The sequence below is a fragment of the Grammomys surdaster genome, unplaced genomic scaffold, assembly GCF_004785775.1.
Source record: "Grammomys surdaster isolate TR1022 unplaced genomic scaffold, NIH_TR_1.0 263, whole genome shotgun sequence".
NCBI lineage: Eukaryota > Metazoa > Chordata > Mammalia > Rodentia > Muridae > Grammomys > Grammomys surdaster.
In genome coordinates, this window is record NW_021604704.1 from 2,002,342 (window position 1) to 2,023,680 (window position 21,339).

At 37.7% G+C, this 21,339-nt stretch overlaps 1 long non-coding RNA gene across 1 annotated transcript in view; it reads right to left on the minus strand.

Annotated features, from left to right (window-relative positions):
* Window positions 1-12,114, minus strand: part of LOC114628079 — a 33,243-nt gene extending 21,129 nt beyond the window's left edge. The window contains exon 1 of the long non-coding RNA XR_003712443.1: window positions 12,010-12,114. This is a non-coding gene — a long non-coding RNA (uncharacterized LOC114628079). The remainder of the gene's footprint in view (window positions 1-12,009) is intronic.
* Between the last annotated feature and the right edge of the window lie 9,225 nt (window positions 12,115-21,339).

Consider the following 21,339-nt stretch of genomic DNA (forward strand, 5'->3'; position numbering starts at 1 on the left):
CTACAGTTTAATTTTCAAACACATTGAAATTTCTAGGACACAGTCAAGTTTAAGAAAGAAAGGCATTAATTCTGTCTCATGCAAACCACAGGTAAGAATCATAGAATCATTTATAGTAACACATGACACTTTATATTCGTATATTGTATTTCTGATTCTTACTTTCTTTCCTTCTTGACTTCTTTTTGTTAGTTGCTATTTGACATAAACAGCAAGCTTTATGAACTGAAAATAGAAAGAAACTTAGTGACCCTTTAGTCTCACTGCTTCAACTTATCACGCCATGTTCTCTGTCTCAGAAACAGGGAATATCAAAAGATCACCCTGGGGATAGAAAACTACTGGGGAGCCATATACAAAGCATGTAGCCTATAGCCACATGCTTTGTATATGGGAAACATAAATTAACTATAAGCCCAAATATACTCGTTCTCATTTGGAGATAGTTCTTCTGCTTTGAACTGAGAAAAGCCTTCCAGTGGAGTATGTCCTTTTGTAGAAAACCTGACCTCACCCATCTGACTCTATGCAAATACCCCAAGAGATAAAATCAAGTAACTTCTCTTGAAAAGGAAACAGCTTTCCTATCAGAAAATACTTTCTCATAGGAAATACTTCTCCCCTATATCTAGTGTTCATCATTCCTAGCATGTCATGCTTTGATAATAAATACATGCTGCAGAGAAACAGAACCACAGTGGGTGCATTCTATGAAAGAAAATATCCCTCAGAGGTAGTGAGGCCCTCACATCATAGTCAAGAGGGATAACTTGGTCTTATTTTATGAGCTATAAGTGTGGGGTCATTTGAGTGCAATCGTATTTGAATAGATAAGAATCTGGGATTTCACCATCATGTTAGATAGTACATTTCAAAATATTCTTTGTACTTTCTCAGACTAGTCACTTGGGATGAAGCATCATAAGTCAATTAGGAGACAGACTCTAGTTGTTTATATCAAACACTGCAAGTCACTGGGTCAAGCTCTACATTTTGGTTTATTATTTTAAACCTAGTGCTTATACACTATCCCACTTGACATATCAGCAAGACTGAATAACTGACTTCTTCTGGAATTGTTTTAGAGCTGAAGTGGGGAACCAAGGACCCTGGTAAGTGGTGTCAGTTTGTCATTCAATCAAAGTACCATAAGGTATGTATCTGTTGTTTTTCTGTTGCTGTGATAAAGTACTCTGACAATGACAATTTATAGAAGAAAGGGTTTATTCAGGCCTATAGTACCAGTGGAATAAGACTTCATCATAGAAGGAAGGCATAGCAGTAAGCAGCATGCATGGCAACAAGAAAAAAGCTAAGGACTGACATCTTAAACCCTAAGCACAAAATAAATAAAGAGAAAATAACTAACCAGAAGTAGGTTAAGGCTTTAATCTCTCAAAGCTCACCACAAATGGCATACTTCTTTGACCAAGGGACATACCTCCTAGTAATACTTCCAAGTGGCCCAGCAACCACTGATAAACAGTTCAAATACATGAGGCTATGACAGGAAATTCTCATTCAAACCAAAAAAAGGCATAAAAGGCTGTAACAGTATTTTTGAGAGGAGAGAGGGGTGGTGACTATAGAAAGTAGATGGCTAGCCTACTGCTTGATGGTCAAGTGGTAACACAAGTACCTGATGTTGATGATACTGTTGGATATTCATGAAATAACTATCTGTAAATTAATGGGTTTTATACTCTCTGGGCAAAATTGTTTGGATGGCTTAGCTAGAAAAAGGGTAAAGGCAAATGTGCCACTTTTTGATCAAGAGTGATCGATTTCTTGAGGGGGGGGGTTTAAGCAAAATAAGCAAGCAAGTAAACAAACAAACAAAAAATCAAGCAAACAAAACAAGAATTAGACCCTAACAGAGTCCCAACGCGTCTTTAGATTTTAATATACAAGAGAAGATAGCTTATAAAATGTTATCATAGAGACATCCAGATTCAAGTGCATACAGATTGATGCAGCTCCAGCCCTTGAAGACAATAAGACTTTTAGCCGCTCTGTTAGTATGGAGACTGACAACTGGTAAAAGTGCAGTGAATAAGTGTCTATGGAGTCTTAGCTTTGTTGAAAGGAAAAGTGGGGTGTGAATAGAAGAAACAAATATTATATAGATGTAAGAAGTTCTCAATAAAAAAAATTTATTATATTGTAGAGATCTGCAAAGTGAGAGAAAGATTATTGGGTATTTATTGGTGTCTGAAAGAGTTTAGGCGTAGATTTTACCTCTATTTTGCTGGAACAGAAGATGAATATTTTCAAGAGGCTATCAGAAATATCTGGTTGAAACTTCAAGGGGAAGAACAGTCTTAAATCTTGGCAAGTGATTACATGGTAACAGGCCTTGCAACTTTACTGGAGTTGTATGAATGGGGAGACCTAGTTAGGGTCTGTTCCAGGAAGCTTAAATGTGTGGTTCTCATCCTGTGAGTAGCAAAACACCATAGCAAAATTAAATTATGAAGTAGTGACAAAAATAATTTCATTATTGGGGGTTATCACAAGATGAGGAACTGTATTAAAGAATCTCAGCATTAGGCAGGTTGAGAACCATTGGCTTAAATCCTGTGGCAAGAATGTGAAGTAGGCCCAGTCTCCTAGATTAAAGTGGGGATGTGATCCTAGAAAGGTAAAGAGTCAGGCTATACTTATCTTAGTACTAGTGACAGCCATAAATGTGTGTGTGTTTTTAACATAACACTGAGACAGGTAGGGAGTATCTGGGTCTAGGGAGTGGCTTGTCTGAAGGGAGGGTCTACTGTATAAAACTTCACAGGGGATTAATAATAGCTTATGTTTTAGGCTCTGTAAGGATACCTCTGGTCTGCTTGTGAACTCTAGATCTAATGCTTATCTAGTTTCTTGAAGAATGTATAAAGCATGCTGAAGGGTGGTTAGAGGTGAGTTGAGAGATAAGTAGCTTAGCATAGAAGCCATAATACCAGTTTAGATTGTAATCACCTCGGGTGTTAGACTCATAGATATCAGAATGGTACTTTGGCTCAGCTTTGAAATGTATAATGGCTACCTGGTTGGAAGTCAGATGGTTTCTGAAGAATCAAGACTTCAGAGGTCATGTTTAGTACCAAGGGCCATGAGAATACCCTACAGATGACTGCATGAGTGTGGCTTAAATAGAAAAACTTAAGAAAATCTGTGTAAATGTCAACTCTTATTCATCCCTACCCCCAGTTGGAAAGTACTACAGAGGGCAGCTAGTTCTGATTTGGAGTCTATCATGTGATTACCTAGAAAGGATTCAGTGTCTTTGACCTCTGTCGCACTTACTGTTGTATGAGTTGAAAGCCTTTGGTCAGACACCATAAAACCTTTTCTACCCATAAGTCAGGTGTGCCAGGGTTGGAAAATAGAGAATTGTGTAGATATAATTTAACACTGTAAGGATTGTATGTAGTTTCTGTACAGAACTGGAGATAGTTCTCAGGGGTTAGATCTAGCAGTAAGGGAGTGGGATTTCAAGCTTGGCAAGGTATTTTTACCATGAGCTCTGGACTTTGTAAGATGAGAGTCTGGTGCATTATCTGACACCTAATAGAAGGCTCTGAAACTAAGTGTTTCAAAGACATGGTAAGGTTCTTTTAAGTGGCTAAATCTGATGTCTTTAATGGTTGTCTAAAGTAATTTATGAGCTTTATGTACCCAGCTGTACCAGTCTGTTTAAGAATCCTGGTTGGGGTTTATTTTTATAATATTAGTATTTATTTTTATTATTATCCTAATTTTCTTTCCTGTTGCTGTGATTAAATACTCTGATTAAAGTAACTTAAAAGAAAAAGGATACATTTTAGCCCATACTTCTGTGTTAGTATCTGTCATAATGGTGACATTATTGCATCAATGGTCAGAAGAGTAATAAATGTGTGCTGCTACTGAGTTTTGTTTCTTTCTACTCATACAATTCTGAATCTCATGCTTTTTGGCTGGTCTAACTCACAATCAAGAAGGACCTTGTGTCTGTCTTGTGTGATTGTGTCACTTAATATAATCAAGATAATCCTTTTCAGCCATGCAAAGAGATGATTTTAGCCTTTGTCAAGTTGATAACTAACTCAAATTATCAATAGTTATATACCTTCTTAGTTACTATTTATGACAATGTAGATAGCCCAAACATTTTTGATTGTCTCATGAGGCTCCTAAGGGTCTTTTCTGAAGTCTCATAGAGATTTCAGAAAAACCCTTTGGCTCCTTTAGCTTTTCGTTACAAATTATATTATCTGTTGATTATGTCACTTTCTTTGGAAATATGGGAAACATTTTCCTTTGTAGTGACTTTTCTTTTAGTAGAATACGTGTTGGTTAAAGGCAATAGTGGCTTGAATAGGATATGTCCCACACAGGCTCACACACTTGAATATTTGGTCTCTAGTTGGTGGCATTGTTTAGAACCTTTAGGAGTGGTCTCTACCTTGAGGAAGCACATCTCTATGAGTGGTCTTTGAAAACCAACAGACTAACCTCACTTCCTGCTTTCTTTCTCCCTCATCACTGTGTGTGGCTGAGATGTGAGCTCTCAGTTTCCTGATACTATGCCTTCCTCACCACTCTAATCTGCCACCAAAAATAAATTCTTCTATGAGTCACTTTTGGTAGTAGTACTTTATCACAGCAAGGACAACAGAAAATTAATATAGAAGTTTGCGGGGAAAAATTGCAGAGCCGAAGCTGTGGAGTCCCAGTGGGTTTCCACGCTGCGGCTGGTCCCACATTCAGGAGGAGGTCTATGGTTCCAGCGGCCTGGAGGCTTTGGCAGCAGCAGGCCCCAATGACACCAGGAAGTCCTTGGTTCCAGAAAGGTTTACTGTTATGGTGGATGGTGATAGATCTAGGCATACCCCCATAAAACTCAGGGCAGTCTCAAGTTAAATAGGGAGGGAGAAAGGGGGAGGATTGGGGAAGGCATGCTTAATTTGCTCCGCCCTCTGGCCTTCATTAGTATGTAAATCCCTACACCCTGAGGCCTCTAGTCACACCCTCTACCCTGCACTTTGGGAGGGGCTATCTGGCCTTCATTAGGATGTAAATCCCTAGGGCCTGAGGCCTATAGTCTGGCCTATGTGACTGAATAATGTAATTCTATGAAGACTGGACGGCTTTTCAGGACCCTGGGTTCTAGGGGTGTGCCGAACTCCTGCCGGTTCTCATGCAGAGTCTCGGGGTTCTAGGCAACTATTCACCCATGACCCAGGGTACCCTTACACAGTCCCACAGAAGTTAATAATAGAGACAGTGGGGTTGTTGCTGTGAAAAATATCAATTTTTTAATGGAAGACTTTGCAATTTTTGACTAGAAAAGTAGTTGAATGCTGTAAATAGAGCTTAGTGACTTGTTCTATTACAAACCTGAAAGACAATAAGATTGAGAGCAATGCATACAGTGGAGGGTCAAATCATGAGGTTTCAGAAGGGATCAAAGACTATATATTAGCAACTGAGATAGAGGCCAGTCATATGATATTTTGGCAAAGAATCCAGCTACATTCTGCTTGTGTCTTAAAATCTTCTCTGAGGATAAATTAAAATAAATGACCAATTTCTTTGACAGAACAAATTTCAAGACAGCATAACATGTCTGTCGAGCGGTTATTGCTGATCAGTTTTTAAGCAGATCAACAATGGAAAAGAGCACTAGGAAATAAGCTGTCAAGTTGTATACTGAAACGAAAGCTATAATTTTTAAGAGATGAGTGCCATCAGAAAGTTCACTGCTCAAGACCCTACATGAATTTCAATGGGTTTTCTTCCTTCTAGAAAGTACCTGCTGATGGAAATTTCAGTTCAGTATAGATTAACAGTTGCTAACCTGGTCCAATGGGGGCCAAAGATGCATTCCAAGCTGGCAACCTAATCAGAGAGTATTATCAATGTGGTATTAATTTTAGTAACAAGAAAGATACAATATTTAGGGGTCGTAGATCCTTCCTCTATGGTTTCAAAGAGTCACTGAGATTGAGCAATGTATCACTGTGATGTGTTTTGGATTTTGTTTTTGAAGAAAGCCCTTAGAAGCCATTCTGTGAGGCTTTAAAAGTAAATCCTGGGTTGTAGTACAAACACCAAAACATTGGTGATGCCAGATTTGTGAGACCTCTGCCAAGTACAGCTCTATACATGGAATGGAACCAGCACAAGAAAGAAATGTATGGTTTAGTAAGCAAATGTGAAGGAATGGAACCATCTAAATCCTTTGAAACTAAAGCCCCAGATTCCAGACATAAAGATTAAAAAAAAACTTGGTTTGCCTAGTGAAGTTTCAGTCTTTCGTTGGACCAGTCTGTTCTTACTATAGTCCCATCCCTGATTTTTAGAATACACATTTATTTTCTGTGACATTGTATGCTGAAAGGATGTAATTTATTTTTTCAGCTTTACAAAGGATCTCAGTTAAGAGATTGCCTTGAATCTCAGAAGATGCTTTATACTTTGAAGTTAGACTAAATGCATTTGAATTATGACAAGGTGTTGTCCCCATGGTAGCCAAGGGCCTGAATGTGGTGGTTTGAATGAAAAATGTCCCCCATAGCCTTATGTATTTGAATACTTGGTCCTAGTTGCTGGCATTGCTTAAAGATGTTATTGAACACTTGGAAGTTTAGGCTTGATGGAGACATCATATAACTGGGAGTGGGCCTTGAGGGTTTCTAGCCCTATCCACATTTTCTCTCTTTCTGCTTTCTGTGTGTGGTAGAGATGTAATTTCACTAATTATTGCACCTACCACTTGCTGCTTTGCCTTCATTACCTTCATGGCCTCTAACATTCTGGTACCTAAAGATAAAGGCTTTTTTTTCTGTAAATTGTTTTTGGTCATGGTATTTTATCACAGCAACAGAAAAGTAAATAACATAGAGTTAACCTCTGGAAATTCCATATTTTCTCTGATAATACAGGATAGGTGACTTCCTGGAGATGTAGGGCCAATCTTGAGGAAGGTACCACAGGAGATAGCTAACCTTGAAGAATACTATAGTTTTCCTCCTTTTAATGTTACAAAATACCCTGATAAAAACCATCTTATTGTTTAGTGTCTCACAGGTTGTGGTTCACCATAGCAGGAAAGTTAAGACAACAAAATTTTAAAACATCTAGCCACATTACGACCACAGTTAAGAGCTGTGCTGGTTAATCTCTAAAAACAATCACTAAACATATGCCCTTATACCCAGAGATGAGTGTAGTCTTTACTCCTCATTAAGGAAACTTCTCTTTGCAACAGATACAGACTGCTACAGAAAAACACAACCAATCAAAATGCAGAGTTGTGGAGCCTAGCCCCAATGGCTACATCTACAAAATACTCCTGCATGTAATGTCCTGGATAAAAGGACTCTGGACAGCTTGAACTTGGTGAACATAGCTCTGGCAGGAATTTCTCTTCTCCCTCATTCCTTCTGTCTTCCTAGAAATCATTAGATTACATCCTTAAAGCTAGCCTGGCCAATTTTCTCCGCCTGAGGCTGACTACCAAGATGCATCTTTCAAAGTATTGAAATCTAACAATCAACCGAATTAACATGCTCAATTGAAATTAAATACTTCGTTCTAACATAGGATTTCCCCTTGTATCTTTATAAGCTGCCATTTGCCTAAGGGCCATGTCTGTTTTCTTTCTATCCAGACTCAGTCTTTTGTCCCTCCAGGACAAATGCTCCTGCTGTTCCCTTCCCCTACTCCCTTGTCTTCTATCTCCAGTCTCTGTCCCTTATTCCCTGTTTTATGTTTCTATACGGAAAATATATTTCCTTTGTGCTGAGAACTTGATCTTGGGGATCCTGAGCCAATACTTGTCCTTTCACTGAGAACATTGTAGAATAATAAGAAGAGCCAGAGGACAAAGGAACTTTCTGTGAGAGTATGTCTCATAGTAATATTAGAAGCTAGCACAGCTCTTAACTGAGGTTGTGATGTGACTAGATGTTTTAAAATTTTGCTGTCTTAACTTTCCTGCTACAGTGAACTACAACCTGTGAGACACTAAACAATAAGATGGTTTTTTTCAGGGTATTTTGTTACATAAAAAGGAGGAAAACTATAGTATGACTGCCTAAATATAAGCTGAACAAATATAGTACCAAGGTACATGCCATTGGATGGGGCAACATCTACAAGACCTCAACTGTACACAAAGAACTATAGGCGACTGGAGAAAGCTTGGAGTTGGGAGAGATGGTCTTCTCCAAGGAATAGTACACCAATTGATGTTCTAGTGCTAAGGAAAGCCCTCCAAACATATATAAAAGTTTCACTATATGTACAGAACTGGTTATATTTAGGAATATATAGGCATATATTCATGTAATAAACAATTAGTGAAAAATTAGAGGACATTAATTTGAAAGACAGAAGGAGATGTATATGGGAGGGCTTGAAGGGAGGAAATGAAAGAAAGAAATATTCTATCTCAAAAATAAAATCAAATAAAAGAATAAGGCAATGAAGACAAAAGAACTGTTCTGGCTAGTTTTTTAGGTCAAGTAAACACAATCTAGCGTCATTTGGAAAGTGGAACCTCAACTGAAAAAAAATGGCCCTATGAGACAAACACACAGGCCAACGCAATAAAGACCATCCCTCACTGGGTCTTTTTTCTGAGGTGAGTCTATGTTGTGTCAAGTTGGCAAATAAAGCTTACCAGAACAGAGAGAGGGCAAGGGAGAAAATACTAAAGAGACTTTTAGCATCTTTTTTTTTCCTGGCCTCTAAATTGGCTTTTGAACACCCAGAAAGTTGAATACCATACTTCAAGAATAAATGTGCCTTAAATAATAGAACTGTGATGGATTTTTAAATAATCTTGACTTTGTTAAGATTCAGTGCTTTAAGAAGTTAAAAAGCTAACACACAAAAGAAATAAAGCCAGAACAGAACTTTGTACCTAGGAATTAAGGTCATTGCTCTGGTAAATCTCATTGTGTGGCTCTTATGCCTTTGTGTTATTTTGTGGAAGAGTTTGGAATTTGGGGCTAGAGAAGCCACTTGAACACTGTGAGATGAGATTCAGCAGGTATTTAATCAATACGTTCTGCTTACTCTGGTAAAACTAATCCTTCTCAGATCTCTATGACCAGTGTCAATAGCTGATCTAACTATCTCAGCATTCCAGGCCTTCCCCTCTTTTCTCTCTGGGGATACCTGATCACTCAATCCTTCCTTGTTATGCTTAGTTGTCCAACCTCATTATTGGGTAGGAATATCATGGCTAAATTATGTGATTCCTTTTCTTTTAATCGATCTCCTTCATGAATTTCCCTCTCTTTCTAGCCTCTGAAGTGCCTCCTAGTTTACTGGCTGACACTAATGCTTTACAGAGTTCCTCAATGATCCAAAAGTATGAGACAGCTTCTCTCCTGCAGTGGCTTCCCATTATCAGCCAGTATGACTGTTCTCCAGGACCCTCATTTCTACCCTGTTCCTTTTAATACCATATCTCTTGAAAACATAGACAAGGCTTAAAGCCCATTATTACAATGCCTTTTTAGTAGTGGTACTTAAAAAGCCTTAAAGCCCTCTATCTTGTCAGTCCTAAAGCTAGGTGGCCCCTACCACTTGACCCAGGATCTCAATATTATTAATGCAACTGTCTACCCAGTGGTGCCTAATGACTATGCTCAACTTTCTCATATTACCGTGTCTCTCATTTTTCAGGTTTAGACCTTAAGGATCCTTTATATATTATTCCTTTATACCCAGATTCACATCACCACTTTGTCTGACCCTGACATGGGAACAACCTCTTAGCTCCCTTGGACTGTCTACCCCCAGGGTTTCTAAGATAGTTCTCCATTTCTTTCATCAGGATCTGGCTACTGATCCCCAACCTATCTTCCAACCACTTAATCCAATATGTAGATGTCTTTCTACTGTGCAGGGTCTCACTATCATTCTAACAACAACATACTATTCAACTTCTTAACTTTCTAGTAAGCAAAAGACAGAGTTTCTCCTTTCAAAGCTCAAGCATATCTTTTGGGTCAAGTATTCAGACTTCCTATTTTCTCTTAACAGTGGCGAATTTACTCTTGATTTCAGACAGTACCTGTGGCCCCTCATATCTCTAACTACCAAGGAAGAGATTTTTTTTCTTTCCTGAGCCTGGTGGAGTATTTCAGAGCCTGAATTCCCAATTGTTTTCTTCTGACCTGCCCTCTATATAAAGCAGATAAGGGCCTTCCAATTGAGTCTGTAGAGCCCAATTAACCCTGTCACACCTATCTTCTCTCACCTTTGAGATGCAGTTACAGCCCTCTATGCTGGATCATCTAGACCTTAACCAACACTTTATCCTTTGTACTACTAAAAAACAGGGAATGGTCCTGGTAGTTTGGGGACAAATGAGAGGGCCTGTCTTTGCCACTTGGAGGATGGCAACCTTGCCTACGGGCACTAACTGCCGCCTCCTTATTGGCCCAGGAGGCCAAGCTCACTTTTCATTGCTCTCACTCTCTGTCCTCTACCCAGATCACCTCAAAATTACTTCTCACACAAGAGCCTCTATACTTTGTCCCCAACTAGGCTTCCACTTTTACTACATAAATGACTTAGAAAATTCTGATATCTTACATGATTCCAGCCCTCTTCTCAAGCCTGTTACACTCCTCATGGCAACTCATTATGTTCATGCATTCCTTCTCTTGCTGATGAGGCTGCTAAAGAGGCCAGCAAACATTCCTAACTTCTATTTTACTATTGGCTCCACTAAGCTTAACTCCTACATACTCAGAGTCCTAAGGACATAGAGTTGTTGTGGGTCCCCAAGGCTGGCTCTTTATATGGGACAGGCACTGTCTCCCTAGTACTTGAGCAAAGTTTATCTTGACAGCTATTCACAAGTCCTTTCAAATTGGTTCTTGACCTTCTACTGCTTCTTCCAAACTCTCTTCTTCTACTCTAGCTTTCCAGCCCTTAGAAATATCAGCCAGAAATGCTTCACCTTCAAGCAAATCTCCTGTCAAAAGGCCTTGAAACACTCTCCTTCCTTCAACCTATACCAAATTCAGCAAGCCCTGGTCTAACTTTCAAAACTAGGCACTCACTTTCTTCTTCATCAATGAAGAATATTGTTACTATGTGAACCAGTCTGATCAAGTGGAAGAGAAGACTGAAAACATATAAGATGGCTTGCAAATCATTATGACCTCCAGGGCATGACTCCAATATGGAATTCTCAATATAGTCCTCTCTAGAGCCCTAGTTCCTGCTATTCCTCAGTCCACTAGTCTCTAACTTTTTCAAAATAATTATCAAATAATCATTATAATAATAAAAATAATGAGAGAATAATATATAACATTTAATAATATATAATGATATATATTATATATTGTTATATGTTACATGTAATATTTATTATCTATGGTATAATATACAGTATTATAAATAAACATATATATGATGATAAAATATATTATATAGATATTATATGATATATGCTACATGATATATAACAGATGATGCATGATGTACATTTATGTATGTTATAATAGTATCATTATCATGTATCATACACTTATGTACATGATATTATATGTACATATACATATAATATCATAGACTCTATACTATATCATATATATTGCATATATTATTGTATATATCATGTATATTGTAATTTGTATATACTATAAAAATTGCAATACTGTGTATATACTTATAATATATGATATACACATTGTATAATAATATATATTTAATATAGTATATGATATATAATATATTGCAATAAATATCAGATATGTAATATATGTATAATATGACATATTATGTGTTATATGATATGTTATATATACTATATATTATATAATATATTTGTATATTACATATATGTTACATATTATAATATATATCTAATATGTATTATAGTATAATAATTATGAGAGACTAATAATTCTCTCTCTTCAGGTTACTTCACAAGAGAGTTCATGAAGTAATCTCTCAGCCAGTAAACCACATGTATCTGATAGAATTTCCTATCATTACCTGCTGGCTTAAGGCCCTATTTTAGACCAGCATTCTAGACTCCTCTTCTCAAGTCCCCAATCAGCAGAAAGTAGCCAGAGGACTATCATTGCCCTTTTATCATCCACAAAAGGCTGAAATGTTAGGTCCAAATGGATCCCTAAAGTGTCAGTGCTGGTGACAATATCCTAAACAGATGGACTCTGCCCATGTAAATAGAGGGATTGTTATTGAGTAACAAAACCTTTTGCTCAGCATACCTTGGAAGGTAGTTTCTGCTAATCAGAAAATCAGATCTCCTATGGCAAGTTCCTGTTGACCAGGAATAACAGTGGCCAAATACTTTGGCCAAGGGAATCTAGTTTCCAAGTAATCCAAACAGCCTTTATAGTCTCAGAGACCTGTCTCCCTTACCTTGCTGACTATCATATAAAATCTGCATGCTTTCCTACCAAGTTGCTGTCCTTTATTCGTGGAGGCAGCCTGCAGTTTTTCCTGCCAATACACTTTTCTTCTTGCCAGTGAGTGAATCAGTTTGGTGGTTTCACTGTGCCCTCACTTAAAATAATCTCAAAAAAAGTCTGACAACAATAAAAGTAAAGTCTACCTAGATGTAGATTGCTAGGGCAGGTCTCTGGGTTATTTGCCTAAAGTTACTTCTTGTCTGTTTTACAGTGTCTGCTTCCAGTACATAATAAAATAAACAACATTCCTCTGCATATGCTCTTGATGTTCTACTCAACAGCATGGGATGAAACCAGAATAGTATAAACTTTCTGAAACTGAGCCAAAATACACAATACTGCCTATCTTTTTTTCTATCAGGTATTTCAAAAACAACTGTGTGGAATCAAATAATCCAAGAAATTTTTATTAAACAAAAGTTAATGGAGAAAAGAATGCTACTCTGTACTATCTAGTGTTGGGTATATGGCTTAAAGTGATATGTTTGAGTGGCATATTTACAAGGGGTGGAGTTTGATGGTTAGTTTCAATTTTCAAGTTTCAAGTTCCTGCTGCTTTGCCTTTCCTCCTGTGATGAAGCAAAGCCTGGAATTATAAGCACAAATGAACTGAAGTGGAAACTTAAGGGTTCTTTGGAAAGTCAGTTGTATTAGATGGTGTTTTGTTAAAACAGACACATGAAGGAACATTTTATTGAAGCACACAGGTAAAAGAATACCTTTCTGCTAAAGCAAGCACATAAAAGGACATGTGTGATAAAGGACTCTTTGCTAATGACAGGCATGTATTGGCCCACCTTAGTTGAGCTCCATTTGTGGGGGCTCCATAGAGAAAAATATAACAAAAACCTTCTGGTGGTGTGCTGGCAGCTTCTTATGGTTTCTACAGACTCCAGCCGACTGGCAGAGTGTCAACTGAGCCAGAATCAGGAACTGAGACAAGACACTTGATGAGATAAGAACCATGGAGGACACATGATGTTTGGAAGGAGTATAAATAAGTCTGAACAGACAGTTACAGAGGCTTGAGCTTGACTTCTTTACATAGCTAAATATCTGTTTGTCTTGCATTTTCACTGATCTTCCCTTTCCAGGAAGAGGCACAGCCCAGAACTTTTCCTGGTGTTCCTCATGGTCTCTCCTGTTATATCATGCTGAGACTGCTGCTGCTATCCTGACCATACCTAATAGACTGCTGGTGTATCTGTGAAGTGTTTGCAAGTAGATCAAGCCCAACATGGGGCACCACCACTTTAAATTTTTCAAATTAATGATGGTTCCTAAATGTTTTAACCTCCCTTCTAGCCCACCACCCACCAGAGGTAGTGGAAAAGAAAGGATACAGGGGAAGTGAACCTCGTTAGAAATGGTTCTTTGGAACAACTCCCATCTGTGTAGTCAGGAAATCAGCAGTTTAGTTCAGGGTCAGCAGCAACAGCTCGATCTACTTGCAAACACTTCACAGATACACCAGTATTCCAGTATGGCAGAATCAGGACAGCAGCAGTGGTGGCATAATCTAGCAGGAACTGTCAGGTCTCAGTAGTCTCAGCATGATATAATAGGCGGGACCAGGAGAGACACCAGGATAAGTTCTGGGCTATGCCTCTCCCTGGAAAGAGAAGATCAGTGAAGATACAAGACAAACAGATGTTTAGCTATGTAAACAAGCCAAGCTCAAGCCTCTGTCACTGTCTGTTCAGTCTTATTTATACTCCCTCCAAACATAATGTGTCCTCCATGGGTCTTGTCTCATCAAATGTCTTGTCTCAGTTCCTGATTCTGGCTCAGCTGATATTATTCTGCCAGTCGGCTGGAGTCTGTGGAAACCAGAAGAAGCTGCCAGCACACCACCAGAAGGTTTTTGCTGTGTTTCTCTCTATGGACCCCCACAAATGGAGCTCAGCTATGCAATGTAAGGTGGGCCAATACATGCCTGTCATTAGCAAAGAATCATTTATCACATGTCCTTTTATGTGCTTGCTTTAGCAGAATATCATTTTACCTGTGTCTGCTTCAGCAAAACATTCCTTCATGTGTCTGTTTTAACAAAACACCATCTAATATAACTGACTTTCCAAAGAACCCTTAAGTTTCCACTTCAATGAATTCCCTTTCCCCTCAGTTGTTCATTGTCTAGGTATTTTGTTTTAGCAGAAATGAAATTAAAAGAGCCACATTAACAGTTAATTGTTAACCTTTTTTTTTTTACAAATTTAAGTAAACTTTTCAAAGGAGGCTAATTATTTTAAATTTCTTAAGTCTTTGAACTATGCTTACCTGTACATTTTTTCTTATACGCTAAACTGAATCAAACCTGTTTTAGAGAGTAGGGCTTTACTTTACCATACAAATATCTCATAACATATATCTAAAGATGATATAGAGAAACATATATACTGATAACAAAAATATAAAAATACATATAGGCTAACAAAGGTACCAGATGACAAAATGATACATAAACAGTTACATGAGTTACAATTACTACAAGCATCCAGATACAATTTTAAAAGGGCGTGCAACATAATTATATTTAATTGGGGTATAGAAACAACATAGAAAATTTATACTCAAAGACATAGAGTTTAATCTAAACATCTGGTGACAACAAAAAAAGTAAAACTTGAAATGTAAACTGAAAAAATTAAAGAAAAAAATCCACTTAGTAGGAATCAGGCAAAGAGCTGGAATTGGAACCTACTGACATAGTTACAATGTATATTGGATGCTATTTCAAGATTAGGGTTTAGGAATCAGATGAGTGAGTGAGGATGTATACAGTGTTGATTTAGAGAAGATATAGGACATAAGATTTACTGTAGATCCCAACACAGGTGTAATGCTCACCCCAAAGTCATAGCTTAGGGGCATTGGACTTTCTCTGTTTTCAGAGGTTAGACCCAGTCACTTTACACTGACTTTGAATGTGGGCTTTTATCTCAGCATGTCTGACCAACAGGACCTTCCTAGACCACGGATGTGAAACACATCCACACACACAGTGCAGCTAAACCCAACTGCTTGATCAAAAGAACCATGGCTTAGTGGTGAGGAACAAGAAAACTCATTTTCTACAAAAAGCAGTTAACATGGTTACCCAGAGTTGAATCATGGCATGTGTCCAGGAAGGTATAAACACCATCAGCCAAACGTTCTGCATCCTTGTCTTGAAGAAAACAGCAAGTGCTGGAGAACACAAGGAATGAGGGAGAGAGGGAAAGGGTCTTCTCTTAAAGTGTGTAGACACACTCGAAAAAGCCATCACTAAATCACACATTAAGAGGGAATGGAGTTTTCTAGAATAAAGAAAAGTCACCCCTTTCGCCCCACAGAATATAGTAGGTTTCCCATTTCCTGTTACCTTGAGGCCTCATCAAAGTTTGAAATTGGCCAAAATCATTTGATGTCAAATGGAAAGTAAAGCTTTCCTCAAGGGGTTAAAAAGAATTCCTTAGCTCTCAGGAGCAATAGCTTCCCACAACAGCACTACAGAGGCTTTCCTCTCTCACTAGAGAGGTGCCTAGGCCAGATATTCTCAATTGCCCAGACACCACATATATGGGGAGAGCTCACCATCTCTGAATTCCCCACTCTCCTGAATGTCGGAAAAAAAAACACCTTAAAACCTTGGTTCTCTTAGCTTTCTCAGTTTTGGCATGCTAAACCATCTAGGTCATAAAATTTGTCTCAGTTCACGAAAACACATAGACAGTCCTAGCACATAAGGTTAAACACCCAGTCTACATAGGATAAACTCAATATTCTCATTGGCACTGTTTTGGAGCTCAGTGTGGGCCCCTAGCATCCACAACAGCCAGCTGGATTGTAGGAAGGCAAATTCTACAGATAGGCAGGTTACCAGTGTCAAGCCAGCCTGTCAAAGATCAGGCTTTGTGTTTGAACCCAGACTTGACTGTAACCAAAGTAGACTTTGTGAGCACTGTGACTCAGCATCTAGAGGCCTTTTTGGATCACAGCTTCCTAGAGAGTACCTCTCACAATACTCCCCATTTGTTCCCTCCCAGCTCTCCATAAATACCTTAACTAAATGAGATACATTTGACTTAAGGTCACATTGTCTTTCTCAGATGGCCCAAACTCAAAAGAGGGTTCTGTCCATTTGGGCCCAATTTGAGATCATTCTGAAAGTACTCTGGTTCCAGATCATCCTAGTTACCTGACTGAAGGCCCCTATTGTGACTTCATCATAGTCTGACCCCTCCCCCTGCTCACGCATTTTCTTTACCTTTGCTATTACCTGGTATTATTGGCAGACTTCCCCCTCTTAATAATTCCTTGTATACTAATCTCCAACTTACCATCTGGTTCACTGGAAAACCAAACTTTAACAGGTGTAGAATTGGGGATAAACTAATACAAAATCAACCCCTCTGAACAAAGGCTTAAGAGAGGAAGTACCTGATGCACTCTGTGGCTGCTGATATTTCAGAGCCATATGTAGCTGCTGGCTCGTTCTTGGAAGCATAGACAGCAAATGCTAGGAGTTAGGCAGTAATGAGCAATGAACAGAGATAGAACACCCACTGCCCTTAAGCTTGGCCACATTTAGAAATTATTTTGACAGGATTCTTCTACCTCTTAGCATGGAACTTCTGAAGAGGCAGGATCATTCAAAACTAATGAAATCTCCTTTATCAAAAAAGGAACTCATAAATACACCAGGATTTTTGGTCCTGGTGTTAGTCAATGATGTTAGTCAATAGAATCTGTCAGTAACTGACACACAGACAAACCAAAGTCTAATTGATAAAGTATATATTGGCCACATTCTTAAAAGCAAATCTAATTTTAAGTGCTTCTTAAATTAATGTTATTCATTATCATGAGATAGAAATTCTTTGTTACCTTTGAAATATCTTGAAACATGATCCCAGTATAAGTGCTATATATAGTCTTTATGAAGTAAGTCTAAGGCTCTAATATATGCTTTTTTGGCACCTTGTGATAAGGTAAAAATCTGTTTTTAAATTCTCTATTTCTTATTATCTTCTCTATGATAGTGGAAAAATATAAAAAAAGAGTAACAATACTATATGTATAGTATTAATATTACCTAGTTGGCCTGTGTATATCATATATATTTTCTTCCTGATACAAACCAAACTTCTATATCCCAGAAAGTTTCCACACCACAGCTCTGTGGCTCCAGAAAGAATGTGGACAGGTTACTATTCAGTTTATATAGACCTTGGAAACAGGAGGAACAAAATGAAAAACATAATATAACCATCATGGTATTCTAGAAGCTATAGCCTCAAACCACACTTCAAGAACAGAATTGAGAGTAATATAGGAATTGAGGTAAATATGTCCCAATATGTTTGTAGAACCTAGGCTTCTGGCTGATTTTTATCATTTTTTAAAAGCCATCTATTCATCTGTTGGTGGCTGAGACCTTTTGACATGCAAAGAAAATGAGTGGTGTAAGTTTTATAAAGAAGCAGACACAGTGACAGTCTCACTTTCATAAATTCATCGTCTTCAATATGCAGAAATGTAGAAGTCCATGCATAAGTTTAGTATTGCCACTTAATGTCTCTTTCAGTAATTTTTGGCACAAGTCCCCCAGTTTGATTTTTATTATATATACTATACTGTGAAAGCAAAAGTAAATGAGGTGGTCCATGTTCCCAAGAAGCTCTATTACCTGGGGCAGATATTTGCTTCCTAACTGTGACACATTAGGAAAAGACTTAATAGTCTAATGCTAGGGAAGCATAGATAAAAGATACTGAAGATCCATTTTATAGAGATACCACCCACTTCTAGCCATACAGTTTTCACAGCATCACATCTTTGGTTAGTGCTTAAGAAGAGGAGAGAGCTTTATGTGCTAATCCCCAACTTAAATAGCCTTTGCTGACTCTTTAATCTTCTTATGCATGCTGAAACAACAAGGACTATTGGAAAGAACTTTATTAGGAGTAAGAACACATATTTGTGTCAAGGATCTGTTTCATATTAATTGAATCTAAAAGTGATTTTACTGACTCTCTGTGGTTTTATCATTTGTGACTAAAGAGACAATGATAAAATACTACTGCAACTACTGCTGCTTCCCAAGAGTTCTTAAACAGTTGCTGCTACACCCCATTCTAAGAGGTAACAAATGTTATAATTTCTTAGAATCACCTTTTGAGGGAGTTACTAATACAGTTCTAAGTTTACAGTTTAAAATGTTGAGTATTAGGAAAAGGAAGTAGATTATGGAAGATTTGGATAGTTCACAGCAATTTAAGTAGCCACTCTCTCAGACTGTGCAGCGTACCATATAGGCTAATGTATCTACCATAAAAGCTTAAAATAAGACTCCATTGAGATATATGTAAATATTTGCTAAACAGCAAACTTTGTAAACATGCATATAGAAGCTAATTTTTCAATATGAGTAGTTTAATAACAATTAACATTTGCATGTAATTGTTCAATTTGCATCATGTGTAATTTAGCAATAGTATATGCTAAATAGCATTTCAATGTTAAGAATACCAAGAAAACTTTTGGAAACAGAATTGGAAAGATGGACCCACTAAATAGCAATTAGTATAAATGGTCTGTTTTTTTTTTTTCCCTAACAAACCTCTTTTCCATAGACCAGACTTCAGTAGAAATAAGCTTTACCTAAGATTCAGTTAGATTCCATTAGAAGTGGAGGCTCGATTTCTGTCCAAACACCAGTGAAATGATATTAAAGACATAAAAGGGAATAATAAATGTATCTATAAGATGTTTATAGTTATATAAAGGATAAGGGTTAGGAACTGACCAGAGATTTTTGACAAAATTCCCAAAGACTAAAGTCTTAGGTGCCATTTGATAGGCGAGTTCCTAGTAGGTGTTCAGCTTAGCACAAAGTAAAAGTCAGAGGGGAAGTGGCAGCTGAACAGCCTCTCCAAAGTAGAAATTTGGAAATTACAAAGTCGGCATGGGGTTAAAGTGCAACTCAGAGTAATTAATGAAAATATCATCACATAATAGTTGTAGCAGACATGATGTTCTCACATCCTTGTGAAAAAAGACTCCTTTGACTTACAAATATGAAAATTAATGCATAGAGTGATGGGAAGTTCTGAAACGCTACAGTGTTTCTTGAGTACCCTGTAGTAAAAGTATGCTTACTTTCACAACAGAGAATATGTTCAACCTGCCTCCCTATTTCTGTCTTTTCATCTTCCAGAATGAAGCTTCCCTAAACATGCTATGCCTTCCATCTCAAGCAGAAAAGAAAACTGACACAGCACCAAAGGAAGTAAAAATGAACTAGTTTCTTTTTTTTTTCTCAAAAACTAACCTGTTCCCACTTTCTGGAAGTTCAAATACATAAAAGCTAAGAAGCATGGCATTTGGGAAAACTAAAAACTCACAATAGAAGAACCCAATGTAATAGATATTTTTAAAAGAACTCATTTAAAAGGAGATAATTCAAGTATTAGAAGTTCAAAGTAAATTCATTTGAACAATGTCTTTTCAAAAGTTTAAAAAATGTTTACATTTATTTTTCTGTGTATGGGTGGTTAGCCTGAATGTATGTCTATGTACCACATGTGTATGATAGCCACAGAGTTCAGAAAGGGTATTGCACGTCATGGAACTGACATTAAGGATCACTGTGAATCACCACTTGGGTGCTACAAATCAAATCTGGGTCATCTGGAAGATCAGTCAGCGCTCTTAGCCACTAAACCATTTGAAATTGCCACCCAATTGAAATCGTTAGTTACTGCTAATTACTTTGCTTCAAACTCATCTTTCCCTTGTTATCATAATGGGCAGGAATACCTGCTTGAGCTGTCCTCTCTTCAGTGACCTCTTGTTCCTTCATTTGGAGCCTGTGTACTTTACCTGTGAATACGGCTTCCTTTCCTATAGAACCCTGTCTCACAGACTTGAAGCAGAGTATAATTTCCAATTAAGACGTAAACTAAAGTGTGACAGGAAGCATGGTCTGTCAAAGTAGGACCCACCCACTGTTTTACATAGCATTTTCCTTAGGGATTCTGATCTCATCCTTAAATGTTTATTTCTGATCCAAGACTAATACTCTATTCACTTCTTTCTGGAGTCCTGTTTTAGTCCTTCATACCCAAACCAACAAAAATAATGCAGTATTTATTTCTTAAACTCTGGGCCAATTATCTAAAGTTATGATGAAATACAGCCAAATCTCATTTCTATGTCTAATGTTCTCCAAAGTCAGAGTGAAATCCTTGCAATCATGTATAATCTTGTAAATTCAAAATATTTAATCTATTGTCTCTTTAAAAGAAGTTACTGATTCTCAAGTGAATCATGAAGAACAATGCCTAAGGTGGCTGATTGTTTCAGCTACGCTTTTACTTTAGTAGGCTTTGATACATACATTTAAAGAAGTTTGATGCATTAATATTTTTCTGGAGAGATGTGAGATAACATCTACAAACTGTAGATGGGGTACGTATTGCAGACTAGAGAAATGGCTATACTCAACTCTAGTTCTTCAAACTTCAAGCAATAAGGAGATACTTATAGGGGACTATACTACCAGAGAAAAGTCTCCCCACCCAGCTACCACCAATTGTTTATATATCTATAAGAAAGGAGAGACTCATGAGTCTTCCCTTAAACACCCTGTCACTGTATATTGCTTATATGTCCTAGAATAAGTGTGGGGCTTTATGACATCCCTCACACCCATACACACACTCAGAAACTATTAACTGCTTATATATCCTCAAGGAAGGTTGGAGATATTTAAGCCCCCCTTTCAACAACTGTAAACTGCCTATGTTTGAGTCTCTTCCATAGTAACTGTTAACTGCTTATAGATTTTCAGGGATGAGTGGGTCCCCCTTCCCAGTAACTGTTAACTGATTATGTATTCTTA